Raw genomic sequence first — 17,781 nt, forward strand, 5'->3', positions numbered from 1 at the left:
CATTGAGGGCTATGGTGAAAAAGGAAATATGCTCAGATGAAATCTGGAAAGAAGCTTTCTGAGAAACTGCTTAGTGTTCTGTTCATTCCTCTCACAGAGTTACATCTGTGTTTCGTGGATCTCTTTGCTATCCTTATTTCTGTGGAATCTGAGAACAGATATTTCGGATCCCTTTGAAGACTATAGGGCCAAAGGAAATATCCTCCGATAACAAAGAGAAAGAAGCTTTCTGAGAAACTTATTTGTGTTCTGTGAAATCATCTCACAGAGTTACAGCTTTCCCCTCAAGAAGCCTTTCGCTAAGACAGTTCTTGTGGAATTGGCAAAGTGATATTTGGAAGCCCATAGAGGGCTATGGTGAAAAGGAAATATCCTCAGATGAAATCTGGAAAGAAGCTTTCTGAGAAACTGCTTAGTGTTCTGTTCATTCATCTCACCGAGTTACATCTGTGTTTGGTGGATCTCTTTGCTAGCCTTATTTCTGTGGAATCTGAGAACAGATATTTCGGATCCCTTTGAAGACTATAGGGACAAAGGAAATATCCTCTGATAACAAAGAGAAAGAAGCTTTCTGAGAAACTTCTTTGTGTTCTGTGAAATCATCTCACAGAGTTACAGCTTTCCCCTCAAGTAGCCTTTCGCTAAGACAGTTCTTGTGGAATTGGCAAAGTGATATTTGGAAGCCCATAGAGGGCTATGGTGAAACAGGAAATATCCTCAGATGAAATCTGGAAAGAAGCTTTCTGAGAAACTGCTCTGTGATGTGTTACTTCCACTAACAGAGTTACATCTGTATTTCGTGGATCTCTTTGCTAGCCTTATTTCTGTGGAATCTGAGATCAGATATTTCGGATCCCTTTGAAGACCATAGGGCCAAAGGAAATATCCTCTGATAACAAAGAGAAAGAAGCTTTCTGAGAAACTTCTTTGTGTTCTGTGAAATCATCTCACAGAATTACAGCTTTCCCCTCAAGAAGCCTTTCGCTAAGACAGTTCTTGTGGAATTGGCAAAGTGATATTTGGAAGCCCATAGAGGGCTATGGTGAAAAAGGAAATATCCTCAGATGAAATCTGGAAAGAAGCTTTCTGAGAAACTGCTTAGTGTTCTGTTCATTCATCTCACAGAGTTACATCTGTGTTTCGTGGATCTCTTTGCTCGCCTTATTTCTGTGGAATCTGAGAACAGATATTTCGGATCCCTTTGAAGACTATAGGGCCAAAGGAAATATCCTCTGATAACAACGAGAAAGAAGCTTTCTGAGAAACTTCTTTGTGTTCTGTGAAATCATCTCACAGAGTTACAGCTTTCCCCTCAAGAAGCCTTTCGCTAACACAGTTCTTGTGGAATTGGCAAAGGGATATTTGGAAGCCCATTGAGGGCTATGGTGAAAAAGGAAATATGCTCAGATGAAATCTGGAAAGAAGCTTTCTGAGAAACTGCTTAGTGTTCTGTTCATTCCTCTCACAGAGTTACATCTGTGTTTCGTGGATCTCTTTGCTATCCTTATTTCTGTGGAATCTGAGAACAGATATTTCGGATCCCTTTGAAGACTATAGGGCCAAAGGAAATATCCTCCGATAACAGAGAGAAAGAAGCTTTCTGAGAAACTTATTTGTGTTCTGTGAAATCATCTCACAGAGTTACAGCTTTACCCTCAAGAAGCCTTTCGCTAAGACAGTTCTTGTGGAATTGGCAAAGTGATATTTGGAAGCCCATAGAGGGCTATGGTGAAAAAGGAAATATCCTCAGACGAAATCTGGAAAGAAGCTTTCTGAGAAACTGCTTAGTGTTCTGTTCATTCATCTCACCGAGTTACATCTGTGTTTCGTGGATCTCTTTGCTAGCCTTATTTCTGTGGAATCTGAGAACAGATATTTCGGATCCCTTTGAAGACTATAGGGACAAAGGAAATATCATCCGATAACAAAGAGAAAGAAGCTTTCTGAGAAACTTCTTTGTGTTCTGTGAAATCATCTCACAGAGTTACAGCTTTCCCCTCAAGAAGCCTTTCGCTAAGACAGTTCTTGTGGAATTGGCAAAGTGATATTTGGAAGCCCATAGAGGTCTATGGTGAAAAAGGAAATATCCTCAGATGAAATCTGGAAAGAAGCTTTCTGAGAAACTGCTCTGTGATGTGTGACTTCCACTCACAGAGTTACATCTGTATTTCGTGGATCTCTTTGCAAGCCTTATTTCTGTGGAATCTGAGAACAGATATTTCGGATCCCTTTGAAGACTATAGGGCCTAAGGAAATATCCTCTGATAACAAAGTGAAAGAAGCTTTCTGAGAAACTTCTTTGTGTTCTGTGAAATCATCTCACAGAGTTACAGCTTTCCCTTCAAGAAGTCTTTCACTAAGACAGTTCTTGTGGAATTGGCAAAGTGATATTTGGAAGCCCATAGAGGGCTATGGTGAAAAAGGAAATATCCTCAGATGAAATCTGGAAAGAAGCTTTCTGAGAAACTGCTTAGTGTTCTGTTCCTTCATCTCACAGAGTTACATCTGTGTTTCGTGGATCTCTTTGCTAGCCTTATTTCTGTGGAATCTGAGAACAGATATTTCGGATCCCTTTGAAGACTATAGGGCCAAATGAAATATCCTCCGATAACAAAGAGAAAGAAGCTTTCTGAGAAACTTCTTTGTGTTCTGTGAAATCATCTCACAGAGTTACAGCTTTCCCCTCAAGAAGACTTTCGCTAAGACAGTTCTTGTGGAATTGGCAAAGTGATATTTGGAAGCCCATAGAGGGCAATGGTGAAAAAGGAAATATCCTCAGATGAAATCTGGAAAGAAGCTTTCTGAGAAACTGATCTGTGATGTGTGACTTCCACTCACAGAGTTTTACCTGTATTTCGTGTATCTCTTTGCTAGCCTTATTTCTGTATAATCTGAGAACAGATATTTCGGATATCTTTGAAGAATATAGGGCCAAAGGAAATATCATCCGATAACAAAGAGAAAGAAGCTTTCTGAGAAACTTCTTTGTGTTCTGTGAAATCATCTCACAGAGTTACAGCTTTCCCCTCAAGTAGCCTTTCGCTAAGACAGTTCTTGTGGAATTGGCAAAGTGATATTTGGAAGCCCATAGAGGGCTATGGTGAAAAAGGAAATATCCTCAGATGAAATCTGGAAAGAAGCTTTCTGAGAAACTGCTCTGTGATGTGTTACTTCCACTCACAGAGTTACATCTGTATTTCGTGGATCTCTTTGCTAGCCTTATTTCTGTGGAATCTGAGAACAGATATTTCGGATCCCTTTGAAGACTATAGGGCCAAAGGAAATATCCTCTGATAACAAAGAGAAAAAAGCTTTCTGAGAAACTTCTTTGTGTTCTGTGAAATCATCTCACAGAGTTACAGCTTTCCCCTCAAGAAGCCTTTCACTAAGACAGTTCTTGTGGAATTGGCAAAGTGATATTTGGAAGCCCATAGAGGGCTATGGTGAAAAAGGAAATATCCTCAGATGAAATCTGGAAAGAAGCTTTCTGAGAAACTGCTTAGTGTTCTGTTCATTCATCTCACAGAGTTACATCTGTATTTCGTGGATCTCTTTGCTAGCCTTATTTCTGTGGAATCTGAGATCAGATATTTCGGATCCCTTTGAAGACCATAGGGCCAAAGGAAATATCCTCTGATAACAAAGAGAAAGAAGCTTTCTGAGAAACTTCTTTGTGTTCTGTGAAATCATCTCACAGAGTTACAGCTTTCCCCTCAAGAAGCCTTTCGCTAAGACAGTTCTTGTGGAATTGGCAAAGTGATATTTGGAAGCCCATAGAGGGCTATGGTGAAAAAGGAAATATCCTCAGATGAAATCTGGAAAGAAGCTTTCTGAGAAACTGCTTAGTGTTCTGTTCATTCATCTCACAGAGTTACATCTGTGTTTCGTGGATCTCTTTGCTCGCCTTATTTCTGTGGAATCTGAGAACAGATATTTCGGATCCCTTTGAAGACTATAGGGCCAAAGGAAATATCCTCTGATAACAACGAGAAAGAAGCTTTCTGAGAAACTTCTTTGTGTTCTGTGAAATCATCTCACAGAGTTACAGCTTTCCCCTCAAGAAGCCTTTCGCTAACACAGTTCTTGTGGAATTGGCAAAGGGATATTTGGAAGCCCATTGAGGGCTATGGTGAAAAAGGAAATATGCTCAGATGAAATCTGGAAAGAAGCTTTCTGAGAAACTGCTTAGTGTTCTGTTCATTCCTCTCACAGAGTTACATCTGTGTTTCGTGGATCTCTTTGCTATCCTTATTTCTGTGGAATCTGAGAACAGATATTTCGGATCCCTTTGAAGACTATAGGGCCAAAGGAAATATCCTCTGATAACAAAGTGAAAGAAGCTTTCTGAGGAACTTCTTTGTGTTCTGTGAAATCATCTCACAGAGTTACAGCTTTCCCCTCAAGAAGCCTTTCGCTAACACAGTTCTTGTGGAATTGGCAAAGGGATATTTGGAAGCCGATAGAGGGCTATGGTGAAAAAGGAAATATCCTCAGATGAAATCTGGAAAGAAGCTTTCTGAGAAACTGCTCTGTGATGTGTGACTTCCACTCACAGAGTTACATCTGTATTTCGTGGATATCTTTGCTAGCCTTATTTCTGTGGAATCTGAGAACAGATATTTCGGATCCCTTTGAAGACTATAGGGCCAAAGGAAATATCCTCTGATAACAAAGAGAAAGAAGCTTTCTGAGAAACTTCTTCGTGTTCTGTGAAATCATCTCACAGACTTACAGCTTTCCCCTCAAGAAGCCTTTCGCTAAGACAGTTCTTGTGGAATTGGCAAAGTGATATTTGGAAGCCCATAGAGGGCTATGGTGAAAAAGGAAATATCCTCAGATGAAATCTGGAAAGAAGCTTTCTGAGAAACTGCTCTGTGATGTGTGACTTCCACTCACAGAGTTACATCTGTATTTCGTGGATCTCTTTGCTAGCCTTATTTCTGTGGAATCTGAGAACAGATATTTCGGATCCCTTTGAAGACTATAGGGCCAAAGGAAATATCCTCTGATAACAAAGAGAAAGAAGCTTTCTGAGAAACTTCTTTGTGTTCTGTGAAATCATCTCACAGAGGTACAGCTTTCCCCTCAAGAAGCCTTTCGCTAAGACAGTTCTTGTGGAATTGGCAAAGTGATATTTGGAAGCCCATAGAGGGCTATGGTGAAAAAGGAAATATCCTCAGATGAAATCTGGAAAGAAGCTTTCTGAGAAACTGCTTAGTGTTCTGTTCATTCATCTCACAGAGTTACATCTGTGTTTCGTGGATCTCTTTCCTAGCCTTATTTCTGTGGAATCTGAGAACAGATATTTCGGATCCCTTTGAAGACTATATGGCCAAAGGAAATATCATCCGATAACAAAGAGAAAGAAGCTTTCTGAGAAACTTATTTGTGTTCTGTGAAATCATCTCACAGACTTACCGCTTTCCCCTCAAGAAGACTTTCGCTAACACAGTTCTTGTGGAATTGGCAAAGTGATATTTGGAAGCCCATAGAGGGCTATGGTGAAATAGGAAATATCCTCAGATGAAATCTGGAAAGAAGCTTTCTGAGAAACTGCTCTGTGATGTGTGACTTCCACTCACAGAGTTACATCTGTATTTCGTGGATCTCTTTGCTAGCCTTATTTCTGTGGAATCTGAGAACAGATATTTCGGATCCCTTTGAAGACTATAGGGCCAAAGGAAATATCCTCTGATAACAAAGAGAAAGAAGCTTTCTGAGAAACTTCTTTGTGTTCTGTGAAATCATCTCACAGAGTTACAGCTTTCCCCTCAAGAAGCCTTTCGCTAAGACAGTTCTTGTGGAATTGGCAAAGTGATATTTGGAAGCCCATAGAGAGCTACGGTGAAAAAGGAAATATCCTCAGATGAAATCTGGAAAGAAGGTTTCTGAGAAACTGCTCTGTCATGTGTGACTTCCACTCACAGAGTTACATCTGTATTTCGTGGATCTCTTTGCAAGCCTTATTTCTGTGGAATCTGAGAACAGATATTTCGGATCCCTTTGAAGACTATAGGGCCAAAGGAAATATCCTCTGATAAAAAAGTGAAAGAAGCTTTCTGAGAAACTTCTTTGTGTTCTGTGAAATCAACTCACAGAGTTACACCTTTCCCCTCAAGAAGCCTTTAGCTAAGACAGTTCTTATGGAATTGGCAAAGTGATATTTGGAAGCCCATAGAGGGCTATGGTGAAAAAGGAAATATCCTCAGATGAAATCTGGAAAGAAGCTTTCTAAGAAACTGTTTAGTGTTCTGTTCATCTCACAGAGTTACATCTGTGTTTCGTGGATCTCTTTGCTAGCCTTATTTCTGTGGAATCTGAGAACAGATATTTCGGATCCCTTTGAAGACTATAGGGCCAAAGGAAATATCCTCCGATAACAAAGAGAAAGAAGCTTTCTGAGAAACTTCTTTGTGTTCTGTGAAATCATCTCGCAGAGTTACAGCTTTCCCCTCAAGAAGCCTTTCGCTAAGACAGTTCTTGTGGAATTGGCAAAGTGATATTTGGAAGCCCATAGAGGGCTATGGTGAAAAAGGAAATATCCTCAGATGAAATCTGGAAAGAAGCTTTCTGAGAAACTGCTTAGTGTTCTGTTCATTCATCTCACAGAGTTACATCTGTGTTTCGTGGATCTCTTTGCTAGCCTTATTTCTGTGGAATCTGAGAACAGATATTTCGGATCCCTTTGAAGACTATATTGCCAAAGGAAATATGCTCTGATAACAAAGAGAAAGAAGCTTTCTGAGAAACTTCTTTGTGTTCTGTGAAATCATCTCACAGAGTTACAGCTTTCCCCTTAAGAAGCCTTTCGCTAACACAGTTCTTGTGGAATTGGCAAAGGGATATTTGGAAGCCCATTGAGGGCTATGGTGAAATAGGAAATATGCTCAGATGAAATCTGGAAAGAAGCTTTCTGAGAAACTGCTTAGTGTTCTGTTCATTCCTCTCACAGAGTTACATCTGTGTTTCGTGGATCTCTTTGCTATCCTTATTTCTGTGGAATCTGAGAACAGATATTTCGGATCCCTTTGAAGACTATAGGGCCAAAGGAAATATCCTCCGATAACAAAGAGAAAGAAGCTTTCTGAGAAACTTATTTGTGTTCTGTGAAATCATCTCACAGAGTTACAGCTTTCCCCTCAAGAAGCCTTTCGCTAAGACAGTTCTTGTGGAATTGGCAAAGTGATATTTGTAAGCCCATAGAGGGCTATGGTGAAAAAGGAAATATCCTCAGATGAAATCTGGAAAGAAGCTTTCTGAGAAACTGCTTAGTGTTCTGTTCATTCACCTCACCGAGTTACATCTGTGTTTCGTGGATCTCTTTGCTAGCCTTATTTCTGTGGAATCTGAGAACAGATATTTCGGATCCCTTTGAAGACTATAGGGACAAAGGAAATATCATCCGATAACAAAGAGAAAGAAGCTTTCTGAGAAACTTCTTTGTGTTCTGTGAAATCATCTCACAGAGTTACAGCTTTCCCCTCAAGAAGCCTTTCGCTAAGACAGTTCTTGTGGAATTGGCAAAGTGATATTTGGAAGCCCATAGAGGGCTATGGTGAAAAAGGAAATATCCTCAGATGAAATCTGGAAAGAAGCTTTCTGAGAAACTGCTCTGTGATGTGTGACTTCCACTCACAGAGTTACATCTGTATTTCGTGGATCTCTTTGCAAGCCTTATTTCTGTGGAATCTGAGAACAGATATTTCGGATCCCTTTGAAGACTATAGGGCCTAAGGAAATATCCTCTGATAACAAAGTGAAAGAAGCTTTCTGAGAAACTTCTTTGTGTTCTGTGAAATCATCTCACAGAGTTACAGCTTTCCCCTCAAGAAGCCTTTCACTAAGACAGTTCTTGTGGAATTGGCAAGGTGATATTTGGAAGCCCATAGAGGGCTATGGTGAAAAAGGAAATATCCTCAGATGAAATCTGGAAAGAAGCTTTCTGAGAAACTGCTTAGTGTTCTGTTCATTCATCTCACAGAGTTACATCTGTATTTCGTGGATCTCTTTGCTAGCCTTATTTCTGTGGAATCTGAGAACAGATATTTCGGATCCCTTTGAAGACTATAGGGCCAAAGGAAATATCCTCTGATAACAAAGAGAAAGAAGCTTTCTGAGAAACTTCTTTGTGTTCTGTGAAATCATCTCACAGAGTTACAGCTTTCCCCTCAAGTAGCCTTTCGCTAAGACAGTTCTTGTGGAATTGGCAAAGTGATATTTGGAACCCCTAGAGGGCTATGGTGAAAAGGAAATATCCTCAGATGAAATCTGGAAAGAAGCTTTCTGAGAAACTGCTCTGTGATGTGTTACTTCCACTCACAGAGTTACATCTGTATTTCGTGGATCTCTTTGCTAGCCTTATTTCTGTGGAATCTGAGAACAGATATTTCGGATCCCTTTGAAGACTATAGGGCCAAAGGAAATATCCTCTGATAACAAAGAGAAAGAAGCTTTCTGAGAAACTTCTTTGTGTTCTGTGAAATCATCTCACAGAGTTACAGCTTTCCCCTCAAGAAGCCTTTCGCTAAGACAGTTCTTGTGGAATTGGCAAAGTGATATTTGGAAGCCCATAGAGGGCTATGGTGAAAAAGGAAATATCCTCAGATGAAATCTGGAAAGAAGCTTTCTGAGAAACTGCTTAGTGTTCTGTTCTTTCATCTCACAGAGTTACATCTGTGTTTCGTGGATCTCTTGGCTAGCCTTATTTCTGTGGAATCTGAGAACAGATATTTCGGATCCCTTTGAAGACTATAGGACCAAAGGAAATATCCTCTGATAACAAAGAGAAAGAAGCTTTCTGAGAAACTTCTTTGTGTTCTGTGAAATCATCTCACAGAGTTACAGCTTTCCCCTCAAGAAGCCTTTCGCTAAGACAGTTCTTGTGGAATTGGCAAAGGGATATTTGGAAGCCCATAGAGGGCTATGGTGAAAAAGGAAATATCCTCAGATGAAATCTGGAAAGAAGCCTTCTGAGAAACTGCTCTGTGATGTGTGACTTCCACTCACAGAGTTACATCTGTATTTCGTGGATCTCTTTGCAAGCCTTATTTCTGTATAATCTGAGAACAGATATTTCGGATATCTTTGAAGAATATAGGGCCAAAGGAAATATCATCCGATAACAAAGAGAAAGAAGCTTTCTGAGAAACTTCTTTGTGTTCTGTGAAATCATCTCACAGAGTTACAGCTTTCCCCTCAAGTAGCCTTTCGCTAAGACAGTTCTTGTGGAATTGGCAAAGTGATATTTGGAAGCCCATAGAGGGCTATGGTGAAAAAGGAAATATCCTCAGATGAAATCTTGAAAGAAGCTTTCTGAGAAACTGCTCTATGATGTGTTACTTCCACTCACAGGGTTACATCTGTATTTCGTGGATCTCTTTGCTAGCCTTATTTCTGTGGAATCTGAGAACAGATATTTCGGATCCCTTTGAAGACTATAGGGCCAAAGGAAATATCCTCTGATAACAAAGAGAAAAAAGCTTTCTGAGAAACTTCTTTGTGTTCTGTGAAATCATCTCACAGAGTTACAGCTTTCCCCTCAAGAAGCCTTTCATTAAGACAGTTCTTGTGGGATTGGCAAAGTGATATTTGGAAGCCCATAGAGGGCTATGGTGAAAAAGGAAATATCCTCAGATGAAATCTGGAAAGAAGCTTTCTGAGAAACTGCTTAGTGTTCTGTTCATTCATCTCACAGAGTTACATCTGTATTTCGTGGATCTCTTTGCTAGCCTTATTTCTGTGGAATCTGAGAACAGATATTTCGGATCCCTTTGAAGACTATAGGGCCAAAGGAAATATCCTCTGATAACAAAGAGAAAGAAGCTTTCTGGGAAACTTCTTTGTGTTCTGTGAAATCATCTCACAGAGTTACAGCTTTCCCCTCAAGTAGCCTTTCGCTAAGACAGTTCTTGTGGAATTGGCAAAGGGATATTTGGAAGCCCATAGAGGGCTATGGTGAAAAAGGAAATATCCTCAGATGAAATCTGGAAAGAAGCTTTCTGAGAAACTGCTCTGTGATGTGTTACTTCCACTCACAGAGTTACATCTGTATTTCGTGGATCTCTTTGCTAGCCTTATTTCTGTGGAATCTGAGATCAGATATTTCGGATCCCTTTGAAGACTATAGGGCCAAAGGAAATATCCTCTGATAACAAAGAGAAAGAAGCTTTCTGAGAAACTTCTTTGTGTTCTGTGAAATCATCTCACAGAGTTACAGCTTTCCCCTCAAGAAGCCTTTCGCTAAGACAGTTCTTGTGGAATTGGCAAAGTGATATTTGGAAGCCCATAGAGGGCTATGGTGAAAAAGGAAATATCCTCAGATGAAATCTGGAAAGAAGCTTTCTGAGAAACTGCTTAGTGTTCTGTTCATTCATCTCACAGAGTTACATCTGTGTTTCGTGGATCTCTTTGCTAGCCTTATTTCTGTGGAATCTGAGAACAGATATTTCGGATCCCTTTGAAGACTATAGGGCCAAAGGAAATGTCCTCTGACAACAACGAGAAAGAAGCTTTCTGAGAAACTTCTTTGTGTTCTGTGAAATCATCTCACAGAGTTACAGCTTTCCCCTCAAGAAGCCTTTCGCTAACACAGTTCTTGTGGAATTGGCAAAGGGATATTTGGAAGCCCATTGAGGGCTATGGTGAAAAAGGAAATATGCTCAGATGAAATCTGGAAAGAAGCTTTCTGAGAAACTGCTTAGTGTTCTGTTCATTCCTCTCACAGAGTTACATCTGTGTTTCGTGGATCTCTTTGCTATCCTTATTTCTGTGGAATCTGAGAACAGATATTTCGGATCCCTTTGAAGACTATAGGGCCAAAGGAAATATCCTCCGATAACAAAGAGAAAGAAGCTTTCTGAGAAACTTATTTGTGTTCTGTGAAATCATCTCACAGAGTTACAGCTTTCCCCTCAAGAAGCCTTTCGCTAAGACAGTTCTTGTGGAATTGGCAAAGTGATATTTGGAAGCCCATAGAGGGCTATGGTGAAAAGGAAATATCCTCAGATGAAATCTGGAAAGAAGCTTTCTGAGAAACTGCTTAGTGTTCTGTTCATTCATCTCACCGAGTTACATCTGTGTTTCGTGGATCTCTTTGCTAGCCTTATTTCTGTGGAATCTGAGAACAGATATTTCGGATCCCTTTGAAGACTATAGGGACAAAGGAAATATCCTCTGATAACAAAGAGAAAGAAGCTTTCTGAGAAACTTCTTTGTGTTCTGTGAAATCATCTCACAGAGTTACAGCTTTCCCCTCAAGTAGCCTTTCGCTAAGACAGTTCTTGTGGAATTGGCAAAGTGATATTTGGAAGCCCATAGAGGGCTATGGTGAAACAGGAAATATCCTCAGATGAAATCTGGAAAGAAGCTTTCTGAGAAACTGCTCTGTGATGTGTTACTTCCACTAACAGAGTTACATCTGTATTTCGTGGATCTCTTTGCTAGCCTTATTTCTGTGGAATCTGAGATCAGATATTTCGGATCCCTTTGAAGACCATAGGGCCAAAGGAAATATCCTCTGATAACAAAGAGAAAGAAGCTTTCTGAGAAACTTCTTTGTGTTCTGTGAAATCATCTCACAGAATTACAGCTTTCCCCTCAAGAAGCCTTTCGCTAAGACAGTTCTTGTGGAATTGGCAAAGTGATATTTGGAAGCCCATAGAGGGCTATGGTGAAAAAGGAAATATCCTCAGATGAAATCTGGAAAGAAGCTTTCTGAGAAACTGCTTAGTGTTCTGTTCATTCATCTCACAGAGTTACATCTGTGTTTCGTGGATCTCTTTGCTCGCCTTATTTCTGTGGAATCTGAGAACAGATATTTCGGATCCCTTTGAAGACTATAGGGCCAAAGGAAATATCCTCTGATAACAACGAGAAAGAAGCTTTCTGAGAAACTTCTTTGTGTTCTGTGAAATCATCTCACAGAGTTACAGCTTTCCCCTCAAGAAGCCTTTCGCTAACACAGTTCTTGTGGAATTGGCAAAGGGATATTTGGAAGCCCATTGAGGGCTATGGTGAAAAAGGAAATATGCTCAGATGAAATCTGGAAAGAAGCTTTCTGAGAAACTGCTTAGTGTTCTGTTCATTCCTCTCACAGAGTTACATCTGTGTTTCGTGGATCTCTTTGCTATCCTTATTTCTGTGGAATCTGAGAACAGATATTTCGGATCCCTTTGAAGACTATAGGGCCAAAGGAAATATCCTCCGATAACAGAGAGAAAGAAGCTTTCTGAGAAACTTATTTGTGTTCTGTGAAATCATCTCACAGAGTTACAGCTTTTCCCTCAAGAAGCCTTTCGCTAAGACAGTTCTTGTGGAATTGGCAAAGTGATATTTGGAAGCCCATAGAGGGCTATGGTGAAAAAGGAAATATCCTCAGACGAAATCTGGAAAGAAGCTTTCTGAGAAACTGCTTAGTGTTCTGTTCATTCATCTCACCGAGTTACATCTGTGTTTCGTGGATCTCTTTGCTAGCCTTATTTCTGTGGAATCTGAGAACAGATATTTCGGATCCCTTTGAAGACTATAGGGACAAAGGAAATATCATCCGATAACAAAGCGAAAGAAGCTTTCTGAGAAACTTCTTTGTGTTCTGTGAAATCATCTCACAGAGTTACAGCTTTCCCCTCAAGAAGCCTTTCGCTAAGACAGTTCTTGTGGAATTGGCAAAGTGATATTTGGAAGCCCATAGAGGTCTATGGTGAAAAAGGAAATATCCTCAGATGAAATCTGGAAAGAAGCTTTCTGAGAAACTGCTCTGTGATGTGTGACTTCCACTCACAGAGTTACATCTGTATTTCGTGGATCTCTTTGCAAGCCTTATTTCTGTGGAATCTGAGAACAGATATTTCGGATCCCTTTGAAGACTATAGGGCCTAAGGAAATATCCTCTGATAACAAAGTGAAAGAAGCTTTCTGAGAAACTTCTTTGTGTTCTGTGAAATCATCTCACAGAGTTACAGCTTTCCCTTCAAGAAGTCTTTCACTAAGACAGTTCTTGTGGAATTGGCAAAGTGATATTTGGAAGCCCATAGAGGGCTATGGTGAAAAAGGAAATATCCTCAGATGAAATCTGGAAGGAAGCTTTCTGAGAAACTGCTTAGTGTTCTGTTCCTTCATCTCACAGAGTTACATCTGTGTTTCGTGGATCTCTTTGCTAGCCTTATTTCTGTGGAATCTGAGAACAGATATTTCGGATCCCTTTGAAGACTATAGGGCCAAATGAAATATCCTCCGATAACAAAGAGAAAGAAGCTTTCTGAGAAACTTCTTTGTGTTCTGTGAAATCATCTCACAGAGTTACAGCTTTCCCCTCAAGAAGACTTTCGCTAAGACAGTTCTTGTGGAATTGGCAAAGTGATATTTGGAAGCCCATAGAGGGCAATGGTGAAAAAGGAAATATCCTCAGATGAAATCTGGAAAGAAGCTTTCTGAGAAACTGATCTGTGATGTGTGACTTCCACTCACAGAGTTTTACCTGTATTTCGTGTATCTCTTTGCTAGCCTTATTTCTGTATAATCTGAGAACAGATATTTCGGATATCTTTGAAGAATATAGGGCCAAAGGAAATATCATCCGATAACAAAGAGAAAGAAGCTTTGTGAGAAACTTCTTTGTGTTCTGTGAAATCATCTCACAGAGTTACAGCTTTCCCCTCAAGTAGCCTTTCGCTAAGACAGTTCTTGTGGAATTGGCAAAGTGATATTTGGAAGCCCATAGAGGGCTATGGTGAAAAAGGAAATATCCTCAGATGAAATCTGGAAAGAAGCTTTCTGAGAAACTGCTCTGTGATGTGTTACTTCCACTCACAGAGTTACATCTGTATTTCGTGGATCTCTTTGCTAGCCTTATTTCTGTGGAATCTGAGAACAGATATTTCGGATCCCTTTGAAGACTATAGGGCCAAAGGAAATATCCTCTGATAACAAAGAGAAAAAAGCTTTCTGAGAAACTTCTTTGTGTTCTGTGAAATCATCTCACAGAGTTACAGCTTTCCCCTCAAGAAGCCTTTCACTAAGACAGTTCTTGTGGAATTGGCAAAGTGATATTTGGAAGCCCATAGAGGGCTATGGTGAAAAAGGAAATATCCTCAGATGAAATCTGGAAAGAAGCTTTCTGAGAAACTGCTTAGTGTTCTGTTCATTCATCTCACAGAGTTACATCTGTATTTCGTGGATCTCTTTGCTAGCCTTATTTCTGTGGAATCTGAGAACAGATATTTCGGATCCCTTTGAAGACTATAGGGCCAGAGGAAATATCCTCTGATAACAAAGAGAAAGAAGCTTTCTGAGAAACTTCTTTGTGTTCTGTGAAATCATCTCACAGAGTTACAGCTTTCCCCTCAAGTAGCCTTTCGCTAAGACAGTTCTTGTGGAATTGGCAAAGTGATATTTGGAACCCCTAGAGGGCTATGGTGAAAAAGGAAATATCCTCAGATGAAATGTGGAAAGAAGCTTTCTGAGAAACTGCTCTGTGATGTGTTACTTCCACTCACAGAGTTACATCTGTATTTCGTGGATATCTTTGCTAGCCTTATTTCTGTGGAATCTGAGAACAGATATTTCGGATCCCTTTGAAGACTAAAGGGCCAAAGGAAGTATCCTCTGATAACAACGAGAAAGAAGCTTTCTGAGAAACTTCTTTGTGTTCTGTGAAATCATCTCACAGAGTTACAGCTTTCCCCTCAAGAAGCCTTTCGCTAAGACAGTTCTTGTGAAATTGGCAAAGTGATATTTGGAAGCCCATAGAGGGCTATGGTGAAAAAGGAAATATCCTCAGATGAAATCTGGAAAGAAGCTTTCTGAGAAACTGCTTAGTGTTCTGTTCATTCATCTCACAGAGTTACATCTGTGTTTCGTGGATCTCTTTGCTAGCCTTATTTCTGTGGAATCTGAGAACAGATATTTCGGATCCCTTTGAAGACTATAGGGCCAAAGGAAATATCCTCTGATAACAAAGAGAAAGAAGCTTTCTGAGAAACTTCTTTGTGTTCTGTGAAATCATCTCACAGAGTTACAGCTTTCCCTTCAAGAAGCCTTTCGCTAACACAGTTCTTGTGGAATTGGCAAAGGGATATTTGGAAGCACATTGAGGGCTATGGTGAAAAAGGAAATATGCTCAGATGAAATCTGGAAAGAAGCTTTCTGAGAAACTGCTTAGTGTTCTGTTCATTCCTCTCACAGAGTTACATCTGTGTTTCGTGGATCTCTTTGCTATCCTTATTTTTGTGGAATCTGAGAACAGATATTTCGGATCCCTTTGAAGACTATAGGGCCAAAGGAAATATCCTCCGATAACAAAGAGAAAGAAGCTTTCTGAGAAACTTCTTTGTGTTCTGTGAAATCATCTCACAGAGTTACAGCTTTCCCCTCAAGAAGCCTTTCGCTAAGACAGTTCTTGTGGAATTGGCAAAGTGATATTTGGAAGCCCATAGAGGGCTATGGTGAAAAAGGAAATATCCTCAGATGAAATCTGGAAAGAAGCTTTCTGAGAAACTGCTTAGTGTTCTGTTCATTCATCTCACCGAGTTACATCTGTGTTTCGTGGATCTCTTTGCTAGCCTTATTTCTGTGGAATCTGAGAACAGATATTTCGGATCCCTTTGAAGACTATAGGGCCAAAGGAAATATCATCCGATAACAAAGAGAAAGAAGCTTTCTCAGAAACTTCTTTGTGTTCTGTGAAATCATCTCACAGAGTTACAGCTTTCCCCTCAAGAAGCCTTTCGCTAAGACAGTTCTTGTGGAATTGGCAAAGTGATATTTGGAAGCCCATAGAGGGCTATGGTGAAAAAGGAAATATCCTCAGATGAAATCTGGAAAGAAGCTTTCTGAGAAACTGCTCTGTGATGTGTGACTTCCACTCACAGAGTTACATCTGTATTTCGTGGATCTCTTTGCTAGCCTTATTTCTGTGGAATCTGAGAACAGATATTTCGGATCCCTTTGAAGACTATAGGGCCTAAGGAAATATCCTCTGATAACAAAGTGAAAGAAGCTTTCTGAGAAACTTCTTTGTGTTCTCTGAAATCATCTCACAGAGTTACAGCTTTCCCCTCAAGAAGCCTTTCGCTAAGACAGTTCTTGTGGAATTGGCAAAGTGATATTTGGAAGCCCATAGAGGGCTATGGTGAAAAAGGAAATATCCTCAGATGAAATCTGGAAAGAAGCTTTCTGAGAAACTGCTTAGTGTTCTGTTCATTCATCTCACAGAGTTACATCTGTGTTTCGTGGATCTCTTTGCTAGCCTTATTTCTGTGGAATCTGAGAACAGATATTTCGGATCCCTTTGAAGACTATAGGGCCAAAGGAAATATCCTCCGATAACAAAGAGAAAGAAGCTTTCTGAGAAACTTCTTTGTGTTCTGTGAAATCATCTCACAGAGTTACAGCTTTCCCCTCAGGAAGCCTTTCGCTAAGACAGTTTTTGTGGAATTGGCAAAGTGATATTTGGAAGCCCATAGAGGGCAATGGTGAAAAAGGAAATATCCTCAGATGAAATCTGGAAAGAAGCTTTCTGAGAAACTGATCTGTGATGTGTGACTTCCACTCACAGAGTTTTACCTGTATTTCGTGTATCTCTTTGCTAGCCTTATTTCTGTATAATCTGAGAACAGATATTTCGGATATCTTTGAAGAATATAGGGCCAAAGGAAATATCATCCGATAACAAAGAGAAAGAAACTTTCTGAGAAACTTCTTTGTGTTCTGTGAAATCATCTCACAGAGTTACAGCTTTCCCCTCAAGTAGCCTTTCGCTAAGACAGTTCTTGTGGAATTGGCAAAGTGATATTTGGAAGCCCATAGAGGGCTATGGTGAAAAAGGAAATATCCTCAGATGAAATCTGGAAAGAAGCTTTCTGAGAAACTGCTCTGTGATGTGTGACTTCCACTCACAGAGTTACATCTGTATTTCGTGGATCTCTTTGCTAGCCTTATTTCTGTGGAATCTGAGAACAGATATTTCGGATCCCTTTGAAGACTATAGGGCCAAAGGAAATATCCTCTGATAACAAAGAGAAAGAAGCTTTCTGAGAAACTTCTTTGTGTTCTGTGAAATCATCTCACAGAGTTACAGCTTTCCCCTCAAGTAGCCTTTCGCTAAGACAGTTCTTGTGGAATTGGCAAAGTGATATTTGGAAGCCCATAGAGGGCTATGGTGAAAAAGGAAATATCCTCAGATGAAATCTGGAAAGAAGCTTTCTGAGAAACTGCTCTGTGATGTGTTACTTCCACTCACAGAGTTACATCTGTATTTCGTGGATCTCTTTGCTAGCCTTATTTCTGTGGAATCTGAGAACAGATATTTCGGATCCCTTAGAAGACTATAGGGCCAAAGGAAATATCCTCTGATAACAAAGAGAAAGAAGCTTTCTGAGAAACTTCTTTGTGTTCTGTGAAATCATCTCACAGAGTTACAGCTTTCCCCTCAAGTAGCCTTTCGCTAAGACAGTTCTTGTGGAATTGGCAAAGTGATATTTGGAACCCCTAGAGGGCTATGGTGAAAAAGGAAATATCCTCAGATGAAATCTGGAAAGAAGCTTTCTGAGAAACTGCTCTGTGATGTGTTACTTCCACTCACAGAGTTACATCTGTATTTCGTGGATCTCTTTGCTAGCCTTATTTCTGTGGAATCTGAGAACAGATATTTCGGATCCCTTTGAAGACTATAGGGCCAAAGGAAATATCCTCTGATAACAAAGAGAAAGAAGCTTTCTGAGAAACTTCTTTGTGTTCTGTGAAATCATCTCACAGAGTTACAGCTTTCCCCTCAAGAAGCCTTTC

The sequence above is a fragment of the Macaca fascicularis genome, chromosome 8 (genome assembly GCF_037993035.2).
Source record: "Macaca fascicularis isolate 582-1 chromosome 8, T2T-MFA8v1.1".
Lineage (NCBI taxonomy): Eukaryota > Metazoa > Chordata > Mammalia > Primates > Cercopithecidae > Macaca > Macaca fascicularis.